This window comes from Mytilus californianus, unplaced genomic scaffold (genome assembly GCF_021869535.1).
Source record: "Mytilus californianus isolate M0D057914Y unplaced genomic scaffold, xbMytCali1.0.p SCAF_15, whole genome shotgun sequence".
NCBI classification, from domain to species: Eukaryota; Metazoa; Mollusca; class Bivalvia; order Mytilida; family Mytilidae; genus Mytilus; species Mytilus californianus.
In genome coordinates, this window is record NW_026262637.1 from 4,112,587 (window position 1) to 4,139,861 (window position 27,275).

General features: G+C 34.4%; 1 protein-coding gene across 1 annotated transcript in view; it reads right to left on the reverse strand.

Moving 5' to 3' along the window:
- LOC127725944 (uncharacterized) overlaps positions 1 to 27,275 on the reverse strand; it is a 75,297-nt gene that overhangs the window by 37,423 nt on the left and 10,599 nt on the right. The window lies entirely within an intron of this gene.

Sequence of the window (27,275 nt, forward strand, 5' to 3'; positions counted from 1 at the left end):
ACATTTGTCTATTTCAAACAATCGACATGTTCTCAATGAATAGAAATAAAAGGAAGAAAGTGATAACTGCAATTGTGATGCTTTATCTAAGTAAAACAGAAATATTTTTTACAAATTGTCGAATGTCCGTAACAGAATTCAGTAGATCAATATAGAAACGAAAAGAAATTATATCCCATAGACACTTTTATTCCAAAATTTTACTCATTTAATTGTGAAGTTCTTTGGAGAAACTCTCAACAGCTTTTTTTAAATTTGTGTATACACTGGCAAAAACTCCACACATGTGTGCATGCGTGACACATGCGTTTCACATGTGTGTCACACGCATGTGAAATCGACGTTTCATGCCACGCATGTGATACGCATGATACGCACATGTGATCATGCGTTTCACATGTGAATTACGTGCGTTTTCTAACACATGCGTAATACATGCATTATACATGTGTTTACGACACAGGCAAATTTTGTTCACGTAAATTTCACGTGAGATTCACCTTAAACGAGCTTATACATGAAACTTACGTGAAATGCTGATTCACATGAAATTTCACATAAAATTAATGGGAATCAAGCTTTCACGTGAAATTCACGTTAAATTTTTCACGTGAAACTAACGTGAATCGAGCTTTCATGTTAATATTTTTTAAATGAAATTAAGGTGAATTGAGCTTCAATCACACACATTTCACAGTATTTGAGCATATTTTAGATAAGTTAACGCCAATCTAGTACACATTCTATTTTGATATATATAAATATTCTTCTTGGTCTTTACCATGTGTTCATACTTCCATTATATTTTACTTTCTTGTATCTAAAATTTCTTGGTCCTAAACAATACAAATAATATTTATCTTTCAACTCACAACTCACAATATCTCCAATGCAAGAGATAAGATGCAATAAAACAAAGAAGGCAAGCAAATATCCAGGTCACCTTAGTTCACTCCTAGAACTTTTTTTGTTGTGTTCGAGTCTCAATACTTTTTTAAAAGTGATGTATGGATTGGTGATTCATTTATAGAATATGTATGCACTGATGTATATTTCATTTTTAATATGTACGTATAAGTCATTTTGTGTTCATCAGTCATGAGATAATCCAATCACATTATGGAAAAAGTCTTACTTGCAAAAGATGTCAATTTTTCTTATGAAAGTTTTGAAAAAAAAGTAGTTCACCCTGGCACATACTCATGTACCCGTTTCAAGCCAGGAACCTTTTCAGTGGTTGTCTCAAGTCTCATCTTAATAAAAAATAAATATTTAGAGAATTTGGTGTTCATAGCAGCTTTTTGATTGGTATTGTTTGATCTATTCAAAACGTTAATAGACTCTGGTCAATTCAATAGATCATGACATATTGTTTAGACACCTGTTTATTGTTGAGGACTGTATGTTAGAACCTTAATGCCTTTCAGGTGTTTTTGTTGTTGTGTAGCTGTCTGATTGATTTATACCTCATATCTCATTGTATTAATAAACTGAAATAGAAAGTTCTGTGAAATATATTTGATATACAATATTGAAAGTCTTGCTGTTATTTACAACCGTTTCCTTCTTATTTCATATATGTATTTCAGTTTTTCATTTTAACACCGATCTTAAGATTAAGGCAAAAAGAAAACAAATGTTGACAAACAACAGGCATATACCATTAAAAGATCTCAATGTTTGGCTGCACAATAAGCTAAAAATTCTTGTTATTTCAAATATTTATATAAAATTCATTTTAAAACATGCATTTTCCATTTTTAGACCGTAACTGTCATGTTGACACAATAATTTGAATTTGAATTGTATTATATTTTGAAAGTACTGGTGGTTGATCAAATATACACGATATTTAATTCCTGGTATTTTAGATTTCTTGAATACACCACTCCCATATCATGACTACATGTCTGTTAGTAACGTTTAAGAGTTCTCTTCTGCATGTAATTGCTATAATTGCTTTTTCATGTTTTTTGTACCCAAGGCTTCCTTCATACATTTGCACTTATCCTTCAGCCATCAGACTCCTGGAATACAGTTGCTGTAATAAAAAAAACAGCATATATTTTTTGTAAAACATACATCAAATGTTAGCTTACCAATCAAGCAAAAATGATAACATTAATTTAATCTCCAATGATTTACCAAACTTACATATATATATGCGGTATATTGAATAATGATCAATAATCAATAATCAAAATTGATGGTATAGGTATTTTATCTAGTCCTTCCTGTAGCTCGGTGAATGTAATGAATATTTTTAACTCTACTCCTCGACGTAGACGCAGTCATGGTCATCGTCAATATACATCACCTACTTTGCATGATGTCTCTATTAATGACTTGCTGCCATTTATACAAAAGCCGTCAGGCATTCATCACATTCGCACGAAACTGTATTCATTACCCCTTTCAAAACTTCATTCTCTGTTTAATTTATGTTTGGAAACCACTGTTACAAACCCTCATTCAAACCAATACAAACTTACAGCTATCATTTCGGATATTGCAAGTCACAGACTTTTCAAACCAGTTCGCATTTGAAAAGATGAAAAAGAGAAAAGATCTTTTCTTAAACTTTCCTTTGCCAACAAAGGTTTCGACGTCAACTGAGGCAATATCCTTCATCATAAATTAGTTCAGTCGAAAATACCACCTTATTTTAAAGATCAGTCTGTACCAATAATTTCTTATACCTATACCAAACCAATTGCAACTAAAATTTTCAATTACAAACACGTTTTGCAGGATCTCAACATTGACGACTTCAAGTCTAAACCTCCTGATTGCACCTGTGCTAGTTCCCAATTCACATATAATCCAGCTGGCCACGTTATTACCGGAGACCTCAACATTGTCAATAACACTTCCCTGCGAAATTTGTTATCCAAAAGTCCGAAATATTGTGAGCCTAAATCCATCAATTGGAAATACAACTTCAAAATACTGATGGATTCAGTCGAGGATTATGCCAGGCAATGGGCTAAACGCAAGAAAGAAGACGTAGATACTCTTTCCGAATGGATCAAGGCTGTGAGGTCGTTGATACAAATCCGAATTAAGAAACTAAATGGGCATATCAATACCCACGCTACGTCAATTTTCAAACACCCAAATGTTGCAAGACACTTGTCCTACCTCCATGACAAATATGTTGTTGTCCCCGCAGATAAAGCCCCAAACAACATCGTTTTTGTGTGTAAATATCATTACATAGACTGCTTGATAAATGAATTAGGTATTGACAATTCACTTGGAAACTCAACATATACCCTCACGACACTTACCAAAGAGGAAATCCTGGATAATTATAGGTCTGTTCTATGTTCCTTTGGAATTTCAACCAAAGATGAAGAACTGGATCTTCCATCACTGTATTGGATACCTAAATTACATAAGTGTCCTTACAAACAACGGTATATTGCTTGGTCTTCCAAGTGCTCCACGAAACCTTTTTCTAAATCATTAACATCTATTTTATCAGCAATCAAAGCCGGGCTCCAAAGTTATTGTGAAACTGCCTATTCTAGAGGTGGCGTGAATCAGATGTGTATACTAAAAAATTCCAAAGATCTTTTAGAGTACATACAATCTAAGACTCTCTCATCTTGCAATAGTATTAAAACGTTTGACTTTTCTACACTTTACACAAGTATTCCCCATTCCAAACTAAAAGAAAAATTGAAAGAGTTGGTATTACTTTGTTTCATTAAAAAGAATGGCGAACGTAGATACAAGTATCTTGTCTTGGGGAGGGATAAAACCTAATTCGTAAAGAATCACTCGGATTCATACAAAAAATACTCTGAAACTGACATTATCAAGATGCTTGATTTCTTGATTGACAACATATTTGTTACGTTTGGAAGACGTGTTTTTCAACAGACTGTCGGAATTCCAATGGGAACCCATTGTGCCCCTCTTCTTGCCGACTTGTTTCTGTATTATTATGAGACTGACTTCATACAGGAATTTCTTAGGAAGAAAAATAAGAAGTTAGCAATATCCTTTAACTCTACGTTCCGCTATATAGATGATGTTCTCTCACTAAATAATACAAAATTTGGACTATGTTGAACGAATCTATCCCATCGAACTAGAGATAAAGGATACTATAGATACTGCTAAGTCTGCGTCATATCTTGACTTACATCTAGAAATTGACAATGAGGGTCGGTTGAAAACAAAACTTTACGACAAAAGAGATGAGTTCAGCTTCCCAATTGGGAACTTTCCATTTCTCTGTAGCAACATTCCAGCAGCGCCTGCATACGGAGTATATATCTCCCATTTGATACGATATTCCCGGGCTTGTGTTTCCTATCATGACTTCCTTGATAGAGGATTGCTGCTCACAAGGAAGCTATTAAACCAAGAGTTCTAAATGGTAAAGTTGAAGTCATCCCTTCGTAAATTTTACTAACGCCATCACGAGTTGGTTGACCGTTATGGAATAACCGTTTCACAGATGATATCGGATATGTTCCTTATGTCGTAACTACAATACCCTCCCTTTTCACAAATGTGACTTACCGAATTAGACTATTTACCGGATTTGTAATAACATAAGTAACACGACGGGTGCCAAATGTGGAGCAGAATCTGCTTACCCTTCCGGAGCACCTGAGATCACCCCCAGTTTTTGGTGGGGTTCGTGTTGCTTAGTCTTTGGTTTTCTATGTTGTGTCATCTGTACTATTGTTTGTCTGTTTATCTTTTTATTTTTGGCCATGGCGTTGTCGGTTTGTTTTCGATCTATGAGTTTGACTGTCCCTCTGGTATCTTTCGTCCCTCTCTTGTATGATGAATAAGATTTTGATTAATATTGATTTTGAAACATTCAAATGAGAAATAAAAGATGAATTTTGTCTGTGTTGTAAGGTTCTTTTAACAATTCTAGTTCTAGTAACTTTTTGATGGGAAATACATGAACTATTTGCCACTGACCAATAAGCGAGCAAAACACTATCAATCAAAACATAAATCCGCATGATATGCAGGGGTCTGCACTCTGCAGTGTTGTTTATAAAAAGATATTAAATCACCATGGGGATTTTGCAACAGTTACTCTTGGACATGAGGGCTAAAATAATGATGGACAGACAGTAGTAAAGTACAACAAATGTACATGTATGCCCCCAACATTTAAATTTGTATTTTTGAAAACCCTTGTTATGATGTTGGGGTATAATTTAATAAGTCAAGACGTTTAGACACTAGTCCAAATAATTATAACGTCTTAAAGGCTATTTGCATTTTTTTTCGTAGGAAGGCGTCACAGAAAAAAATTAAAATAGCCTTTCAAGATGTCATGATTTAACAGACATAATTATTTGGACTAACTAGGCACTACAATTATTTTGACATTTGACTACGTTTTCATAGAAATTTTCAAAATGTTTAAGCAAGGTATAAAACTTAATTCTCATTTGATGTGTTCACTTTCAAGTACATGGAAACAAGAGAGCCAGTTCGGCCTTGGTTGACATTTAGCAACAGTAATTTATACATAAAAAGTCATTATTGTTTCAAACCATGACGAAGATGGAATATTTCCTTGAGTTTCTTGTTTTGTATCAACATTTGAGTATACATTTTAATGTGTCTAATGAGTGTTTATCCTATTTCATCCTAAACGGAGTTTTAAAACTGTGATTGTCTCCAACCTGTCAACTCAGACAACTGTTCAGGTCAAAAGTTGAAAACCATTCTTACTAAATATTTCTGTTTATTTCTGCAATATTAAACCATTTATTTTTTATTTCTGCAATATTAAACCATTTATTTGAGTTACCTGTATTATTTCCTCGAGTATTTATGCGTTCATAGCTCCTTGAAACAAGCGGCTGTCGGCGTCTTCAAATTGCGTCATTGATCTGAATCTTTCAAGCGTTTTAAAAACCGACTCCGGACGCGAGGTTCCCGGATATCTTCACGATGAATGCTGGTTTCCCCATTGAATTCAATAGATCATCTAATGTTTCTTAGCATAATCAACTTTTCGAATGTACTGACTCAATTCAGTTTTAGAAATGATATTTGCTGCTTAAAGTCCGGACTAAGTAAGACATATAAATGGACAAATAACGAATTCTTTTGTTTAAAAGCATCCTTTACATAGGAGCACCTCCAAGTGGAGCTTCAAGTTTAACCCTTAAAACTATTTGATATATTTAAATATAATAACTATATTGTTAATTGAATAATTTCAATGATGTGATTTCATTTAGTTGAAGAATATACATGTTTAATCCAATTATCAGACTTGTCTAGTTGGCAATCATACCCTCACATTTATTACAGCTTAGTAATATCAGAGACATATTTAGTATATATGTCTCTGGTAATATATTAATGTCAATCAATAATTTTCAATAACATACATAGCACACTAATGCATCTGTCTGGGACACTATGTATGACCTAAAATGTATTTATTATCGATAGATTTTAAAAGATAATTAAAAATATTTGAAAATCATACAGCTTTTTTTTAGTTAGGTGTAAATTTCCTGGTTTTAAGAATGTAAATTTTTTTTTAATAAATAATAACAGGTCTATCAAAGTTGTAAATTGAAACATTCTTTCCCTCTAAATTAACAAATAATTTGAGAATACAGGAGTGCTGGAGTGTAGTTTTAAAATGTGTTTAGTGCAATTGATCCATCTATCAATTTCAAAGATTATAAACCAAATTGTTTTCTTGTATAGATCTCGATGTCAAGTTACTGTTAAGCACATATACAAAATGTATATATTAAAAGAAATACCAATGAAAATATTAATTAAATAAATGTTTAAACATTAAACTTTTAATTGTTCAAATCAGAAGAAGATTTTATGGGGGAAGGGGGATGATTCACCACATCCCCTACCCCCTTTAGGAATTATATATATATCTATATATATATATATATATATATAGAAGTCTATAAAAAGGACCAACCAGCAAATTTACTATGTACCGGATCGTCTAGAATAGACGATACTGTGCAGATAAGGAAAAAAATTATATAAGTCTAGAGATTTGCACAACGATACTAATATAAGATGGTATTATACGAAGATGTTGTTAATAAATCGTGTTGACAAATATTTCGGCTTAACAAATAGCCTTCTTCGGTGTCAATAATTTTAACAATACTCAGTATTGTTAAAATAATTGACACCGAAGAAGGCTATTTGTTAAGCCGAAATATTTGTCAACACGATTTATTAACAACATCTTCGTATAATACCATCATATATTAGTATCGTTGTGCAAATCTCTAGACTTATATATATATATATATATATATATATATATATACACAAGTCTAAATTGAAAACAACGTTCAAACCTATGATTGCGTTGGATAAAAACCGCAATTTTTATACGTGTGCATGCAAAACAAATTTCTTTGTACAGGGGTCTAAATACAGCACAAACAACATTTTCCAAAAGACCAAAAAAGTGAAAAAGTATATTTTAACAAAACGCATTTGACTAGCAGGTCGAACAACGGATGTTCGTAAACCCTGCTGACTGCCATGGCGATTGCCAAATTAACGGATCACAGATGTAACACAATGGATCTTAATTATACTAATGTAATACCAAACAGAAAACAATAAACTTGCGGAAAACACGGTATACCGCAAACATGAGGTGCAAAAATTTGTACACCATATCCGGATTTCGACAATTAATGTCTCTTCAGTGATGTTAGGAATCGAAACGGTATTTGGAAGGCCATATAATTTACCTCAATTTGGGATTGACTCCTGAATTTTGAAGAGTCGAAATAGGATGAACGGATCATATAAACCCGAAGGCAAATATAATACAAGCCCAAACGAAAAATATAAACAAGTCTAAATTGAAAACAACGTTCAAACCTATGATTGCGTTGGATAAAAACCGCAATTTTTATACGTGTGCATGCAAAACAAATTTCTTTGTAGAGGGGTCTAAATACAGCACAAACAACATTTTCCAAAAGACCAGAAAAGTGAAAAAGTATATTTTAACAAAACGCATTTGACTAGCAGGTCGAACAACGGATGTTCTTAAACCCTGCTGACTGCCATGGCGATTGCCAAATTAACGGATCACAGATGTAACACAATGGATCTTAATTATACTAATTTAATACCAAACAGAAAACAATAAACTTGCGGAAAAGATGGTATACCGCAAACATTAGGTGCAAAAATTTGTACACCATATCCGGATTTCGACAATTAATGTCTCTTCAGTGATGTTAGGAATCGAAACGGTATTTGGAAGGCCATATAATTTACCTCAATTTGGGATTGACTCCTGAATTTTGAAGAGTCGAAATAGGATGAACGGATCATATAAACCCGAAGGCAAATATAATACAAGCCCAAACGAAAACATATAAACAAGTCTAAATTGAAAACAACGTTCAAACCTATGATTGCGTTGGATAAAAACCGCAATTTTTATACGTGTGCATGCAAAACAAATTTTTTTGTACAGGGGCCTAAATACAGCACAAACAACATTTTCCAAAAGACCAAAAAAGTGAAAAAGTATATTTTAACAAAACGCATTTGACTAGCAGGTCGAACAACGGATGTTCTTAAACCCTGCTGACTGCCATGGCGATTGCAAAATTAACGGATCACAGATGTAACACAATGGATCTTAATTATACTAATTTAATACCAAACAGAAAACAATAAACTTGCGGAAAAGATGGTATACCGCAAACATGAGGTGCTAACATTTATACACCATATCCGGATTTCGACAATTAATGTCTCTTCAGTGATGTTAGGAATCGAAACAGTATTTAGAAGGCCATATAATTTACCTCAATTTGGGATTGACTCCTGAATTTTGAAGAGTCGAAATAGGATGAACGGATCATATAAACCCGAAAGCAAATATAATACAAGCCCAATCGAAAAAATATAAACAAGTCTAAATTGAAAACAACGTTCAAACCTATGATTGCGTTGGATAGAAACCGTAATTTTTATACGTGTGCATGCAAAACAAATTTCTTTGTAGAGGGGTCTAAATACAGCACAAACAACATTTTCCAAAAGACCAAAAAAGTGAAAAAGTATATTTTAACAAAACGTATTTGACTAGCAGGTCGAACAACGGATGTTCTTAAACCCTGCTGACTGCCATGGCGATTGCAAAATTAACGGATCACAGATGTAACACAATGGATCTTAATTATACTAATTTAATACCAAACAGAAAACAATAAACTTGCGGAAAAGATGGTATACCGCAAACATGAGGTGCAAAAATTTGTACACCATATCCGGATTTCGACAATTAATGTCTCTTCAGTGATGTTAGGAACCGAAACGGTATTTGGAAGGCCATATAATTTACCTCAATTTGGGATTGACTCCTGAATTTTGAAGAGTCGAAATAGGATGAACGGATCATATAAACCCGAAGGCAAATATAATACAAGCCCAAACGAAAAAATATAAACAAGTCTAAATTGAAAACAACGTTCAAACCTATGATTGCGTTGGATAAAAACCGCAATTTTTATACATGTGCATGCAAAACAAATTTCTTTGTACAGGTGTCTAAATACAGCACAAACAACATTTTCCAAAAGACCAAAAACAGTGAAAAAGAAATATTTTAACAAAACGCATTTGACTAGCAGGTCGAACAACGGATGTTCTTAAACCCTGCTAACTGCCATGGCGATTGCCAAATTAACGGATCACAGATGTAACACAATGGATCTTAATTATACTAATTTAATACCAAACAGAAAACAATAAACTTGCGGAAAAGATGGTATACCGCAAACATGAGGTGCAAAAATTTGTACACCATATCCGGATTTCGACAATTAATGTCTCTTCAGTGATGTTAGGAATCGAAACGGTATTTGGAAGGCCATATAATTTACCTCAATTTGGGATTGACTCCTGAATTTTGAAGAGTCGAAATAGGATGAACGGATCATATAAACCCGAAGGCAAATATAATACAAGCCCAAACGAAAAAATATAAACAAGTCTAAATTGAAAACAACGTTCAAACCTATGATTGCGTTGGATAAAAACCGCAATTTTTATACGTGGGCATGCAAAACAAATTTCTTTGTACAGGGGTCTAAATACAGCACAAACAACATTTTCCAAAAGACCAAAAAAGTGAAAAAGTATATTTTAACAAAACGCATTTGACTAGCAGGTCGAACAACGGATGTTCTTAAACCCTGCTGACTGCCATGGCGATTGCCAAATTAACGGATCACAGATGTAACACAATGGATCTTAATTATACTAATTTAATACCAAACAGAAAACAATAAACTTGCGGAAAAGATGGTATACCGCAAACATGAGGTGCAAAAATTTGTACACCATATCCGGATTTCGACAATTAATGTCTCTTCAGTGATGTTAGGAATCGAAACGGTATTTGGAAGGCCATAATAATTTACCTCAATTTCGGATTGACTCCTGAATTTTGAAGAGTCGAAATAGGATGAACGGATCATATAAACCCGAAGGCAAATATAATACAAGCCCAAACGAAAAAATATAAACAAGTCTAAATTGAAAACAACGTTCAAACCTATGATTGCGTTGGATAAAAACCGCAATTTTTATACATGTGCATGCAAAACAAATTTCTTTGTACAGGTGTCTAAATACAGCACAAACAGAATTTTCCAAAAGACCAAAAAAAGTGAAAAAGTATATTTTAACAAAACGCATTTGACTAGCAGGTCGAACAACGGATGTTCTTAAACCCTGCTGACTGCCATGGCGATTGCCAAATTAACGGATCACAGATGTAACACAATGGATCTTAATTATACTAATTTAATACCAAACAGAAAACAATAAACTTGCGGAAAAGATGGTATACCGCAAACATGAGGTGCAAAAATTTGTACACCATATCCGGAGTTCGACAATTAATGTCTCTTCAGTGATGTAAGGAATCGAAACGGTATTTGGAAGGCCATATAATTTACCTCAATTTGGGATTGACTCCTGAATTTTGAAGAGTCGAAATAGGATGAACGGATCATATCAACCCGAAGGCAAATATAATACAAGCCCAAACGAAAAAATATAAACAAGTCTAAATTGAAAACAACGTTCAAACCTATGATTGCGTTGGATAAAAACCGCAATTTTTATACGTGTGCATGCAAAACAAATTTCTTTGTAGAGGGGTCTAAATACAGCACAAACAACATTTTCCAAAAGACCAAAAAAGTGAAAAAGTATATTTTAACAAAACGCATTTGACTAGCAGGTCGAACAACGGATGTTCTTAAACCCTGCTGACTGCCATGGCGATTGCAAAATTAACGGATCACAGATGTAACACAATGGATCTTAATTATACTAATGTAATACCAAACAGAAAACAATAAACTTGCGGAAAAGACGGTATACCGCAAACATGAGGTGCAAAAATTTGTACACCATATCCGGATTTCGACAATTAATGTCTCTTCAGTGATGTAATGAATCGAAACGGTATTTGGAAGGCCATATAATGTACCTCAATTTGGGATTGACTCCTGAATTTTGAAGAGTCGAAATAGGATGAACGGATCATATAAACCCGAAGGCAAATATAATACAAGCCCAAACGAAAAAATATAAACAAGTCTAAATTGAAAACAACGTTCAAACCTATGATTGCGTTGGATAAAAACTGCAATTTTTATACGTGTGCATGCAAAACAAATTTCTTTGTACAGGGGTCTAAATACAGCACAAACAACATTTTCCAAAAGACCAAAAAAGTGAAAAAGTATATTTTAACAAAACGCATTTGACTAGCAGGTCGAACAACGGATGTTCTTAAACCCTGCTGACTGCCATGGCGATTGCCAAATTAACGGATCACAGATGTAACACAATGGATCTTAATTATACTAATTTAATACCAAACAGAAAACAATAAACTTGCGGAAAAGATGGTATACCGCAAACATCAGGTGCAAAAATTTGTACACCATATCCGGATTTCGACAATTAATGTCTCTTCAGTGATGTTAGGAACCGAAACGGTATTTGGAAGGCCATATAATTTACCTCAATTTGGGATTGACTTCTGAATTTTGAAGAATCGAAATAGGATGAACGGATCATATAAACCCGAAGGCAAATATAATACAAGCCCAAACGAAAAAATATAAACAAGTCTAAATTGAAAACAACGTTCAAACCTATGATTGCGTTGGATAAAAACCGCAATTTTTATACGTGTGCATGCAAAACAAATTTCTTTGTACAGGGGTCTAAATACAGCACAAACAACATTTTCCAAAAGACCAAAAAAGTGAAAAAGCATATTTTAACAAAACGCATTTGACTAGCAGGTCGAACAACGGATGTTCTTAAACCCTGCTGACTGCCATGGCGATTGCCAAATTAACGGATCACAGATGTAACACAATGGATCTTAATTATACTAATTTAATACCAAACAGAAAACAATAAACTTGCGGAAAAGATGGTATACCGCAAACATCAGGTGCAAAAATTTGTACACCATATCCGGATTTCGACAATTAATGTCTCTTCAGTGATGTTAGGAACCGAAACGGTATTTGGAAGGCCATATAATTTACCTCAATTTGGGATTGACTTCTGAATTTTGAAGAATCGAAATAGGATGAACGGATCATATAAACCCGAAGGCAAATATAATACAAGCCCAAACGAAAAAATATAAACAAGTCTAAATTGAAAACAACGTTCAAACCTATGATTGCGTTGGATAAAAACCGCAATTTTTATACGTGTGCATGCAAAACAAATTTCTTTGTACAGGGGTCTAAATACAGCACAAACAACATTTTCCAAAAGACCAAAAAAGTGAAAAAGTATATTTTAACAAAACGCATTTGACTAGCAGGTCGAACAACGGATGTTCTTAAACCCTGCTGACTGCCATGGCGATTGCCAAATTAACGGATCACAGATGTAACACAATGGATCTTAATTATACTAATTTAATACCAAACAGAAAACAATAAACTTGCGGAAAAGATGGTATACCGCAAACATGAGGTGCAAAAATTTGTACACCATATCCGGATTTCGACAATTAATGTCTCTTCAGTGATGTTAGGAACCGAAACGGTATTTGGAAGGCCATATAATTTACCTCAATTTGGGATTGACTCCTGAATTTTGAAGAGTCGAAATAGGATGAACGGATCATATAAACCCGAAGGCAAATATAATACAAGCCCAAACGAAAAAATATAAACAAGTCTAAATTGAAAACAACGTTCAAACCTATGATTGCGTTGGATAAAAACCGCAATTTTTATACGTGTGCATGCAAAACAAATTTCTTTGTACAGGGGTCTAAATACAGCACAAACAACATTTTCCAAAAGACCAAAAAAGTGAAAAAGTATATTTTAACAAAACGCATTTGACTAGCAGGTCGAACAACGGATGTTCTTAAACCCTGCTGACTGCCATGGCGATTGCCAAATTAACGGATCACAGATGTAACACAATGGATCTTAATTATACTAATTTAATACCAAACAGAAAACAATAAACTTGCGGAAAAGATGGTATACCGCAAACATGAGGTGCAAAAATTTGTACACCATATCCGGATTTCGACAATTAATGTCTCTTCAGTGATGTTAGGAATCGAAACGGTATTTGGAAGGCCATAATAATTTACCTCAATTTCGGATTGACTCCTGAATTTTGAAGAGTCGAAATAGGATGAACGGATCATATAAACCCGAAGGCAAATATAATACAAGCCCAAACGAAAAAATATAAACAAGTCTAAATTGAAAACAACGTTCAAACCTATGATTGCGTTGGATAAAAACCGCAATTTTTATACATGTGCATGCAAAACAAATTTCTTTGTACAGGTGTCTAAATACAGCACAAACAACATTTTCCAAAAGACCAAAAAAAGTGAAAAAGTATATTTTAACAAAACGCATTTGACTAGCAGGTCGAACAACGGATGTTCTTAAACCCTGCTGACTGCCATGGCGATTGCCAAATTAACGGATCACAGATGTAACACAATGGATCTTAATTATACTAATTTAATACCAAACAGAAAACAATAAACTTGCGGAAAAGATGGTAAAACGCAAACATGAGGTGCAAAAATTTGTACACCATATCCGGATTTCGACAATTAATGTCTCTTCAGTGATGTTAGGAATCGAAACGGTATTTGGAAGGCCATATAATTTACCTCAATTTGGGATTGACTCCTGAATTTTGAAGAGTCGAAATAGGATGAACGGATCATATAAACCCGAAGGCAAATATAATACAAGCCCAAACGCAAAAATATAAACAAGTCTAAATTGAAAACAACGTTCAAACCTATGATTGCGTTGGATAAAAACCGCAATTTTTATACGTGTGCATGCAAAACAAATTTCTTTGTACAGGGGTCTAAATACAGCACAAACAACATTTTCCAAAAGACCAAAAAAGTGAAAAAGTATATTTTAACAAAACGCATTTGACTAGCAGGTCGAACAACGGATGTTCTTAAACCCTGCTGACTGCCATGGCGATTGCCAAATTAACGGATCACAGATGTAACACAATGGATCTTAATTATACTAATTTAATACCAAACAGAAAACAATAAACTTGCGGAAAAGATGGTATACCGCAAACATCAGGTGCAAAAATTTGTACACCATATCCGGATTTCGACAATTAATGTCTCTTCAGTGATGTTAGGAACCGAAACGGTATTTGGAAGGCCATATAATTTACCTCAATTTGGGATTGACTTCTGAATTTTGAAGAGTCGAAATAGGATGAACGGATCATATAAACCCGAAGGCAAATATAATACAAGCCCAAACGAAAAAATATAAACAAGTCTAAATTGAAAACAACGTTCAAACCTATGATTGCGTTGGATAAAAACCGCAATTTTTATACGTGTGCATGCAAAACAAATTTCTTTGTACAGGGGTCTAAATACAGCACAAACAACATTTTCCAAAAGACCAAAAAAGTGAAAAAGTATATTTTAACAAAACGCATTTGACTAGCAGGTCGAACAACGGATGTTCTTAAACCCTGCTGACTGCCATGGCGATTGCCAAATTAACGGATCACAGATGTAACACAATGGATCTTAATTATACTAATTTAATACCAAACAGAAAACAATAAACTTGCGGAAAAGATGGTATACCGCAAACATGAGGTGCAAAAATTTGTACACCATATCCGGATTTCGACAATTAATGTCTCTTCAGTGATGTTAGGAACCGAAACGGTATTTGGAAGGCCATATAATTTACCTCAATTTGGGATTGACTCCTGAATTTTGAAGAGTCGAAATAGGATGAACGGATCATATAAACCCGAAGGCAAATATAATACAAGCCCAAACGAAAAAATATAAACAAGTCTAAATTGAAAACAACGTTCAAACCTATGATTGCGTTGGATAAAAACCGCAATTTTTATACGTGTGCATGCAAAACAAATTTCTTTGTACAGGGGTCTAAATACAGCACAAACAACATTTTCCAAAAGACCAAAAAAGTGAAAAAGTATATTTTAACAAAACGCATTTGACTAGCAGGTCGAACAACGGATGTTCTTAAACCCTGCTGACTGCCATGGCGATTGCCAAATTAACGGATCACAGATGTAACACAATGGATCTTAATTATACTAATTTAATACCAAACAGAAAACAATAAACTTGCGGAAAAGATGGTATACCGCAAACATGAGGTGCAAAAATTTGTACACCATATCCGGATTTCGACAATTAATGTCTCTTCAGTGATGTTAGGAATCGAAACGGTATTTGGAAGGCCATATAATTTACCTCAATTTGGGATTGACTCCTGAATTTTGAAGAGTCGAAATAGGATGAACGGATCATATAAACCCGAAGGCAAATATAATACAAGCCCAAACGCAAAAATATAAACAAGTCTAAATTGAAAACAACGTTCAAACCTATGATTGCGTTGGATAAAAACCGCAATTTTTATACGTGTGCATGCAAAACAAATTTCTTTGTAGAAGAGTCTAAATACAGCACAAACAACATTTTCCAAAAGACCAAACAAGTGAAAAAGTATATTTTAACAAAACGCATTTGACTAGCAGGTCGAACAACGGATGTTCTTAAACCCTGCTGACTGCCATGGCGATTGCCAAATTAACGGATCACAGATGTAACACAATGGATCTTAATTATACTAATTTAATACCAAACAGAAAACAATAAACTTGCGGAAAAGATGGTATACCGCAAACATGAGGTGCAAAAATTTGTACACCATATCCGGATTTCGACAATTAATGTCTCTTCAGTGATGTAAGGAATCGAAACGGTATTTGGAAAGCCATATAATTTACCTCAATTTGGGATTGACTCCTGAATTTTGAAGAGTCGAAATAGGATGAACGGATCATATAAACCCGAAGGCAAATATAATACAAGCCCAAACGAAAAAATATAAACAAGTCTAAATTGAAAACAACGTTCAAACCTATGATTGCGTTGGATAAAAACCGCAATTTTTATACGTGTGCATGCAAAACAAATTTCTTTGTAGAAGGGTCTAAATACAGCACAAACAACATTTTCCAAAAGACCAAAAAAGTGAAAAAGTATATTTTAACAAAACGCATTTGACTAGCAGGTCGAACAACGGATGTTCTTAAACCCTGCTGACTGCCATGGCGATTGCCAAATTAACGGATCACAGATGTAACACAATGGATCTTAATTATACTAATTTAATACCAAACAGAAAACAATAAACTTGCGGAAAAGATGGTATACCGCAAACATGAGGTGCAAAAATTTGTACACCATATCCGGATTTCGACAATTAATGTCTCTTCCGTGATGTAAGGAATCGAAACGGTATTTGGAAGGCCATATAATTTACCTCAATTTGGGATTGACTCCTGAATTTTAAAGAGTCGAAATAGGATGAACGGATCATATAAACCCGAAGGCAAATATAATACAAGCCCAAACGCAAAAATATAAACAAGTCTAAATTGAAAACAACGTTCAAACCTATGATTGCGTTGGATAAAAACCGCAATTTTTATACGTGTGCATGCAAAACAAATTTCTTTGTACAGGGGTCTAAATACAGCACAAACAACATTTTCCAAAAGACCAAAAAAGTGAAAAAGTATATTTTAACAAAACGCATTTGACTAGCAGGTCGAACAACGGATGTTCTTAAACCCTGCTGACTGCCATGGCGATTGCCAAATTAACGGATCACAGATGTAACACAATGGATCTTAATTATACTAATTTAATACCAAACAGAAAACAATAAACTTGCGGAAAAGATGGTATACCGCAAACATGAGGTGCAAAAATTTGTACACCATATCCGGATTTCGACAATTAATGTCTCTTCAGTGATGTTAGGAACCGAAACGGTATTTGGAAGGCCATATAATTTACCTCAATTTGGGATTGACTCCTGAATTTTGAAGAGTCGAAATAGGATGAACGGATCATATAAACCCGAAGGCAAATATAATACAAGCCCAAACGAAAAAATATAAACAAGTCTAAATTGAAAACAACGTTCAAACCTATGATTGCGTTGGATAAAAACCGCAATTTTTATACGTGTGCATGCAAAACAAATTTCTTTGTACAGGGGTCTAAATACAGCACAAACAACATTTTCCAAAAGACCAAAAAAGTGAAAAAGTATATTTTAACAAAACGCATTTGACTAGCAGGTCGAACAACGGATGTTCTTAAACCCTGCTGACTGCCATGGCGATTGCCAAATTAACGGATCACAGATGTAACACAATGGATCTTAATTATACTAATTTAATACCAAACAGAAAACAATAAACTTGCGGAAAAGATGGTATACCGCAAACATGAGGTGCAAAAATTTGTACACCATATCCGGATTTCGACAATTAATGTCTCTTCAGTGATGTTAGGAATCGAAACGGTATTTGGAAGGCCATATAATTTACCTCAATTTGGGATTGACTCCTGAATTTTGAAGAGTCGAAATAGGATGAACGGATCATATAAACCCGAAGGCAAATATAATACAAGCCCAAACGCAAAAATATAAACAAGTCTAAATTGAAAACAACGTTCAAACCTATGATTGCGTTGGATAAAAACCGCAATTTTTATACGTGTGCATGCAAAACAAATTTCTTTGTAGAAGAGTCTAAATACAGCACAAACAACATTTTCCAAAAGACCAAACAAGTGAAAAAGTATATTTTAACAAAACGCATTTGACTAGCAGGTCGAACAACGGATGTTCTTAAACCCTGCTGACTGCCATGGCGATTGCCAAATTAACGGATCACAGATGTAACACAATGGATCTTAATTATACTAATTTAATACCAAACAGAAAACAATAAACTTGCGGAAAAGATGGTATACCGCAAACATGAGGTGCAAAAATTTGTACACCATATCCGGATTTCGACAATTAATGTCTCTTCAGTGATGTAAGGAATCGAAACGGTATTTGGAAAGCCATATAATTTACCTCAATTTGGGATTGACTCCTGAATTTTGAAGAGTCGAAATAGGATGAACGGATCATATAAACCCGAAGGCAAATATAATACAAGCCCAAACGAAAAAATATAAACAAGTCTAAATTGAAAACAACGTTCAAACCTATGATTGCGTTGGATAAAAACCGCAATTTTTATACGTGTGCATGCAAAACAAATTTCTTTGTAGAAGGGTCTAAATACAGCACAAACAACATTTTCCAAAAGACCAAAAAAGTGAAAAAGTATATTTTAACAAAACGCATTTGACTAGCAGGTCGAACAACGGATGTTCTTAAACCCTGCTGACTGCCATGGCGATTGCCAAATTACCGGATCACAGATGTAACACAATGGATCTTAATTATACTAATTTAATACCAAACAGAAAACAATAAACTTGCGGAAAAGATGGTATACCGCAAACATGGGGTGCAAAAATTTGTACACCATATCCGGATTTCGACAATTAATGTCTCTTCAGTGATGTAGGGAATCGAAACGGTATTTGGAAGGCCATATAATTTACCTCAATTTGGGATTGACTCCTGAATTTTGAAGAGTCGAAATAGGATGAACGGATCATATAAACCCGAAGGCAAATATAATACAAGCCCAAACGAAAAAATATAAACAAGTCTAAATTGAAAACAACGTTCAAACCTATGATTGCGTTGGATAAAAACCGCAATTTTTATACGGGTGCATGGAAAACAAATTTCTTTGTACAGGGGTCTAAATACAGCACAAACAACATTTTCTAAAAGACCAAAAAAGTGAAAAAGTATATTTTAACAAAACGCATTTGACTAGCAGGTCGAACAACGGATGTTCTTAAACCCTGCTGACTGCCATGGCGATTGCCAAATTAACGGATCACAGATGTAACACAATGGATCTTAATTATACTAATTTAATACCAAACAGAAAACAATAAACTTGCGGAAAAGATGGTATACCGCAAACATGAGGTGCAAAAATTTGTACACCATATCCGGATTTCGACAATTAATGTCTCTTCAGTGATGTAAGGAATCGAAACGGTATTTGGAAGCCATATAATTTACCTCAATTTGGGATTGACTCCTGAATTTTGATTCGTCGAAATAGGATGAACGGATCATATAAACCCGAAGGCAAATATAATACAAGCCCAAACGAAAAAATATAAACAAGTCTAAATTGAAAACAACGTTCAAACCTATGATTGCGTTGGATAAAAACCGCAATTTTTATACATGTGCATGCAAAACAAATTTCTTTGTACAGGGGTCTAATTACAGCACAAACAACATTTTCCAAAAGACCAAAAAAGTGAAAAAGTATATTTTAACAAAACGCATTTGACTAGCAGGTCGAACAACGGATGTTCTTAAACCCTGCTGACTGCCATGGCGATTGCCAAATTAACGGATCACAGATGTAACACAATGGATCTTAATTATACTAATTTAATACCAAACAGAAAACAATAAACTTGCGGAAAAGATGGTATACCGCAAACATGAGGTGCAAAAATTTGTACACCATATCCGGATTTCGACAATTAATGTCTCTTCAGTGATGTAAGGAATCGAAACGGTATTTGGAAGGCCATATAATTTACCTCAATTTGGGATTGACTCCTGAATTTTGAAGAGTCGAAATAGGATGAACGGATCATATAAACCCGAAGGCAAATATAATACAAGCTCAAACGAAAAAATATAAACAAGTCTAAATTGATAACAACGTTCAAACCTATGATTGCGTTGGATAAAAACCGCAATTTTTATACGTGTGCATGCAAAACAAATTTCTTTGTACAGGGGTCTAAATACAGCACAAACAACATTTTCCAAAAGACCATAAAAGTGAAAAAGTATATTTTAACAAAACGCATTTGACTAGCAGGTCGAACAACGGATGTTCTTAAACCCTGCTGACTGCCATGGCGATTGCCAAATTAACGGATCACAGATGTAACACAATGGATCTTAATTATACTAATTTAATACCAAACAGAAAACAATAAACTTGCGGAAAAGATGGTATACCGCAAACATGAGGTGCAAAAATTTGTACACCATATCCGGATTTCGACAATTAATGTCTCTTCAGTGATGTAAGGAATCGAAACGGTATTTGGAAGGCAATATAATTTACCTCAATTTGGGATTGACTCCTGAATTTTGAAGAGTCGAAATAGGATGAACGGATCATATAAACCCGAAGGCAAATATAATACAAGCCCAAACGAAAAAATATAAACAAGTCTAAATTGAAAACAACGTTCAAACCTATGATTGCGTTGGATAAAAACTGCAATTTTTATACGTGTGCATGCAAAACAAATTTCTTTGTACAGGGGTCTAAATACAGCACAAACAACATTTTCCAAAAGACCAAAAAAGTGAAAAAGTATATTTTAACAAAACGCATTTGACTTGCAGGTCGAACAACGGATGTTCTTAAACCCTGCTGACTGCCATGGCGATTGCCAAATTAACGGATCACAGATGTAACACAATGGATCTTAATTATACTAATTTAATACCAAACAGAAAACAATAAACTTGCGGAAAAGATGGTATACCGCAAACATGAGGTGCAAAAATTTGTACACCATATCCGGATTTCGACAATTAATGTCTCTTCAGTGATGTTAGGAATCGAAACGGTATTTGGAAGGCCATATAATTTACCTCAATTTGGGATTGACTCCTGAATTTTGAAGAATCGAAATAGGATGAACGGATCATATAAACCCGAAGGCAAATATAATACAAGCCCAAACGCAAAAATATAAACAAGTCTAAATTGAAAACAACGTTCAAACCTATGATTGCGTTGGATAAAAACCGCAATTTTTATACGTGTGCATGCAAAACTAATTTCTTTGTAGAGGGGTCTAAATACAGCACAAACAACATTTTCCAAAAGACCATAAAAGTGAAAAAGGATATTTTAACAAAACGCATTTGACTAGCAGGTCGAACAACGGATGTTCTTAAACCCTGCTGACTGCCATGGCGATTGCCAAATTAACGGATCACAGATGTAACACAATGGATCCTAATTATACTAATTTAATACCAAACAGAAAACAATAAACTTGCGGAAAAGATGGTATACCGCAAACATGAGGTGCAAAAATTTGTACACCATATCCGGATTTCGACAATTAATGTCTCTTCAGTCATGTAAGGAATCGAAACGGTATTTGGAAGGCCATATAATTTACCTCAATTTGGGATTGACTCCTGAATTTTGAAGAGTCGAAATAGGATGAACGGATCATATAAACCCGAAGGCAAATATAATACAAGCCCAAACGAAAAAATATAAACAAGTCTAAATTGAAAACAACGTTCAAACCTATGATTGCGTTGGATAAAAACCGCAATTTGTATACATGTGCATGCAAAACAAATTTCTTTGTACAGGGGTCTAAATACAGCACAAACAACATTTTCCAAAAGACCAAAAAAGTGAAAAAGTATATTTTAACAAAACGCATTTGACTAGCAGGTCGAACAACGGATGTTCTTAAACCCTGCTGACTGCCATGGCGATTGCCAAATTAACGGATCACAGATGTAACACAATGGATCTTAATTATACTAATTTAATACCAAACAGAAAACAATAAATTTGCGGAAAAGATGGTATACCGCAAACATGAGGTGCAAAAATTTGTACACCATATCCGGATTTCGACAATTAATGTCTCTTCAGTGATGTAAGGAATCGAAACGGTATTTGGAAGGCCATATAATTTACCTCAATTTGGGATTGACTCCTGAATTTTGAAGAGTCGAAATAGGATGAACGGATCATATAAACCCGAAGGCAAATATAATACAAGCCCAAACGCAAAAATATAAACAAGTCTAAATTGAAAACAACGTTCAAACCTATAATTGCGTTGGATAAAAACCGCAATTTTTATACGTGTGCATGCAAAACAAATTTCTTTGTAGAGGGGTCTAAATACAGCACAAACAACATTTTCCAAAAGACCATAAAAGTGAAAAAGTATATTTTAACAAAACGCATTTGACTAGCAGGTCGAACAACGGATGTTCTTAAACCCTGCTGACTGCCATGGCGATTGCCAAATTAACGGATCACAGATGTAACACAATGGATCCTAATTATACTAATTTAATACCAAACAGAAAACAATAAACTTGCGGAAAAGATGGTATACCGCAAACATGAGGTGCAAAAATTTGTACACCATATCCGGATTTCGACAATTAATGTCTCTTCAGTCATGTAATGAATCGAAACGGTATTTGGAAGGCCATATAATTTACCTCAATTTGGGATTGACTCCTGAATTTTGAAGAGTCGAAATAGGATGAACGGATCATATAAACCCGAAGGCAAATATAATACAAGCCCAAACGAAAAAATATAAACAAGTCTAAATTGAAAACAACGTTCAAACCTATGATTGCGTTGGATAAAAACCGCAATTTTTATACATGTGCATGCAAAACAAATTTCTTTGTACAGGGGTCTAAATACAGCACAAACAACATTTTCCAAAAGACCAAAAAAGTGAAAAAGTATATTTTAACAAAACGCATTTGACTAGCAGGTCGAACAACGGATGTTCTTAAACCCTGCTGACTGCCATGGCGATTGCCAAATTAACGGATCACAGATGTAACACAATGGATCTTAATTATACTAATTTAATACCAAACAGAAAACAATAAACTTGCGGAAAAGATGGTATACCGCAAACATGAGGTGCAAAAATTTGTACACCATATCCGGATTTCGACAATTAATGTCTCTTCAGTGATGTAAGGAATCGAAACGGTATTTGGAAGGCCATATAATTTACCTCAATTTGGGATTGACTCCTGAATTTTGAAGAGTCGAAATAGGATGAACGGATCATATAAACCCGAAGGCAAATATAATACAAGCCTAAACGCAAAAATATAAACAAGTCTAAATTGAAAACAACGTTCAAACCTATGATTGCGTTGGATAAAAACTGCAATTTTTATACGTGTGCATGCAAAACAAATTTCTTTGTAGAGGGGTCTAAATACAGCACATACAACATTTTCCAAAAGACCAAAAAAGTGAAAAAGTATATTTTAACAAAACGCATTTGACTAGCAGGTCGAACAACGGATGTTCTTAAACACTGCTGACTGCCATGGCGATTGCCAAATTAACGGATCACAGATGTAACACAATGGATCCTAATTATAATAATTTAATACCAAACAGAAAACAATAAACTTGCGGAAAAGATGGTATACCGCAAACATGAGGTGCAAAAATTTGTACACTATATCCGGATTTCGACAATTAATGTCTCTTCAGTGATGTTAGGAATCGAAACGGTATTTGGAAGGCCATATAATTTACCTCAATTTGGGATTGACTCCTGAATTTTGAAGAGTCGAAATAGGATGAACGGATCATATAAACCCGAAGGCAAATATAATACAAGCCCAAACGCAAAAATATAAACAAGTCTAAATTGAAAACAACGTTCAAACCTATGATTGCGTTGGATAAAAACCGCAATTTTTATACGTGTGCATGCAAAACAAATTTCTTTGTAGAGGGGTCTAAATACAGCACAAACAACATTTTCCAAAAGACCAAAAAAGTGAAAAAGTATATTTTAACAAAACGCATTTGACTAGCAGGTCGAACAACGGATGTTCTTATACCCTGCTGACTGCCATGGCGATTGCCAAATTAACGGATCACAGATGTAACACAATGGATCCTAATTATACTAATTTAATACCAAACAGAAAACAATAAACTTGCGGAAAAGATGGTATACCGCAAACATGAGGTGCAAACATTTGTACACCATATCCGGATTTCGACAATTAATGTCTCTTCAGTGATGTTAGGAATCGAAACGGTAATTGGAAGGCCATATAATTTACCTCAATTTGGGATTGACTCCTGAATTTTGAAGAGTCGAAATAGGATGAACGGATCATATAAACCCGAAGGCAAATATAATACAAGCCCAAACGAAAAAATATAAACAAGTCTAAATTGAAAACAACGTTCAAACCTATGATTGCGTTGGATAAAAACCGCAATTTTTATACGTGTGCATGCAAAACAAATTTCTTTGTACAGGGGTCTAAATACAGCACAAACAACATTTTCCAAAAGACCAAAAAAGTGAAAAAGTATATTTTAACAAAACGCATTTGACTAGCAGGTCGAACAACGGATGTTCTTAAACCCTACTGACTGCCATGGCGATTGCCAAATTAACGGATCACAGATGTAACACAATGGATCTTAATTATACTAATTTAATACCAAACAGAAAACAATAAACTTGCGGAAAAGATGGTATACCGCAAACATGAGGTGCAAACATTTGTACACCATATCCGGATTTCGACAATAAATGTCTCTTCAGTGATGTTAGGAATCGAAACGGTATTTGGAAGCCATATAATTTACCTCAATTTGGGATTGACTCCTGAATTTTGAAGAGTCGAAATAGGATGAACGGATCATATAAACCCGAAGGCAAATATAATACAAGCCCGAACAAAAAAATATAAACAAGTCTAAATTGAAAACAACGTTCAAACCTATGATTGCGTTGGATAAAAACCGCAATTTTTTTACATGTGCATGGAAAACAAATTTCTTTGTACAGGGGTCTAAATACAGCACAAACAACATTTTCCAAAAGACCATAAAAGTGAAAAAGTATATTTTAACAAAACGCATTTGACTAGCAGGTCGAACAACGGATGTTCTTAAACCCTACTGACTGCCATGGCGATTGCCAAATTAACGGATCACAGATGTAACACAATGGATCTTAATTATACTAATTTAATACCAAACAGAAAACAATAAACTTGCGGAAAAGATGGTATACCGCAAACATGAGGTGCAAACATTTGTACACCATATCCGGATTTCGACAATTAATGTCTCTTCAGTGATGTTAGGAATCGAAACGGTATTTGGAAGCCATATAATTTACCTCAATTTGGGATTGACTCCTGAATTTTGAAGAGTCGAAATAGGATGAACGGATCATATAAACCCGAAGGCAAATATAATACAAGCCCAAACAAAAAAATATAAACAAGTCTAAATTGAAAACAACGTTCAAACCTATGATTGCGTTGGATAAAAACCGCAATTTTTATACATGTGCATGGAAAACAAATTTCTTTGTACAGGGGTCTAAATACAGCACAAACAACATTTTCCAAAAGACCAAAAAAGTGAAAAAGTATATTTTAACAAAACGCATTTGACTAGCAGGTCGAACAACGGATGTTCTTAAACCCTGCTGACTGCCATGGCGATTGCCAAATTAACGGATCACAGATGTAACACAATGGATCTTAATAATACTAATTTAATACCAAACAGAAAACAATAAACTTGCGGAAAAGATGGTATACCGCAAACATGGGGTGCAAAAATTTGTACACCATATCCGGATTTCGACAATTAATGTCTCTTCAGTGATGTAGGGAATCGAAACGGTATTTGGAAGGCCATATAATTTACCTCAATTTGGGATTGACTCCTGAATTTTGAAGAGTCGAAATAGGATGAACGGATCATATAAACCCGAAGGCAAATATAATACAAGCCCAAACGAAAAAATATAAACAAGTCTAAATTGAAAACAACGTTCAAACCTATGATTGCGTTGGATAAAAACCGCAATTTTTATACGTGGGCATGCAAAACAAATTTCTTTGTACAGGGGTCTAAATACAGCACAAACAACATTTTCCAAAAGACCAAAAAAGTGAAAAAGTATATTTTAACAAAACGCATTTGACTAGCAGGTCGAACAACGGATGTTCTTAAACCCTGCTGACTGCCATGGCGATTGCCAAATTAACGGATCACAGATGTAACACAATGGATCTTAATTATACTAATTTAATACCAAACAGAAAACAATAAACTTGCGGAAAAGATGGTATACCGCAAACATGAGGTGCAAAAATTTGTACACCATATCCGGATTTCGACAATTAATGTCTCTTCAGTGATGTTAGGAATCGAAACGGTATTTGGAAGGCCATATAATTTACCTCAATTTGGGATTGACTCCTGAATTTTGAAGAGTCGAAATAGGATGAACGGATCATATAAACCCGAAGGCAAATATAATACAAGCCCAAACGAAAAAATATAAACAAGTCTAAATTGAAAACAACGTTCAAACCTATGATTGCGTTGGATAAAAACCGCAATTTTTATATATGTGCATGCAAAACAAATTTCTTTGTACAGGGGTCTAATTACAGCACAAACAACATTTTCCAAAAGACCAAAAAAGTGAAAAAGTATATTTTAACAAAACGCATTTGACTAGCAGGTCGAACAACGGATGTTCTTAAACCCTGCTGACTGCCATGGCGATTGCCAAATTAACGGATCACAGATGTAACACAATGGATCTTAATTATACTAATTTAATACCAAACAGAAAACAATAAACTTGCGGAAAAGATGGTATACCGCAAACATGAGGTGCAAAAATTTGTACACCATATCCGGATTTCGACAATTAATGTCTCTTCAGTGATGTAAGGAATCGAAACGGTATTTGGAAGGCCATATAATTTACCTCAATTTGGGATTGACTCCTGAATTTTGAAGAGTCGAAATAGGATGAACGGATCATATAAACCCGAAAGCAAATATAATGCAAGCCCAAACGAAAAAATATAAACAAGTCTAAATTGAAA